Source organism: Palaemon carinicauda, chromosome 2, assembly GCF_036898095.1.
Source record: "Palaemon carinicauda isolate YSFRI2023 chromosome 2, ASM3689809v2, whole genome shotgun sequence".
Lineage (NCBI taxonomy): Eukaryota > Metazoa > Arthropoda > Malacostraca > Decapoda > Palaemonidae > Palaemon > Palaemon carinicauda.
In genome coordinates, this window is record NC_090726.1 from 34,581,659 (window position 1) to 34,582,818 (window position 1,160).

Here is a 1,160-nt window from a genome sequence, read left to right on the forward strand (position 1 = left end):
GCCCAAGGGCTCCAACAGGAAAAAATAGCCCAGTGATGATAGGAAATAAGGAAATAAATAAACTACATAAAGGAGTTATGAAAAACCAATGTGAAATATTTTAAGAACAGTAACATTAACATAGATCTTTCATATATAAACTATAGACTTCAAATAAAGAAGAGGAAGAGAAAATAGCCAAGTATAGAAAGGAAATAAGGAAACGGCTAGATTAGTGTGCCTGAATTACTCTCAAGCAAAAGAACTCTACCCTAAGACAGTGAAAGGTCATGGTGTAGAGGCTATGGGACTACCCAAAACTAGAGATCAGTGGTTTGATTTTGAATTGTCCTTCTCCTGGAAGAGCTGCTTGCCATACTAAAGAGTCTCTTCAACCCTCCCTAAGAGGAAAGTAGCCACTAAACAATTACAGTGCAGTAGTTAACCCCTTAAGCGAAGAAAAGTTGTTTGGTAATCTCAGTGTTGTCAGGTGTATGAGGACAGAGGGGAATGTGGAAAGAGTACACCATACTATTCGATGTATGTGCAGGCAAAGGAAAAATTATCCTTAACCAGAGAGAGTGATCCAAAGTAGTAATCTCTGGCCAGTCAAAAGACCCAATAACTCTCTAGCGGTAGTATCTCAACGGGGTGCTGGTGCCTTGTCCAACCTATATAAGTATGTTTAGTATATATGATGTATATATGTATAAATATATAATGTATATGTATATTATATATATATGTGTGTGTGTGTGGAGAGAGAGAGAGAGAGAGAGAGAGAGAGAGAGAGAGAGAGAGAGAGAGAGAGAGAGAGAGAGAGAGAGAGATCCTACACTTGCAAACATATTGCTCTTTTCCTGCCGAAAGACCTTGGTATTTAATTCTTCAACATGCATACCTAAGTACGAGTTTTTCGCCGGCAAAGTCAAGTTAACAGCATTAAAGAATAAACCTAGATTTTGTGGCATCAATAATATCAACAAGTTGGTCCCGGTAAGATTTATGAAATTTCGTGTAAGCTGAATGAGAGATTATGATAATATGCTGTCACCTTATCGGTCATAGCGATAATTAGTCTTTAATTAAGGATGATTCTGCTCTAGATTCCAAACATTGGGAAGTCTCTTAGTTTGCCATCCGAAGACAAATGGGAACTAGAAGTTTACCAGGGAGCTACA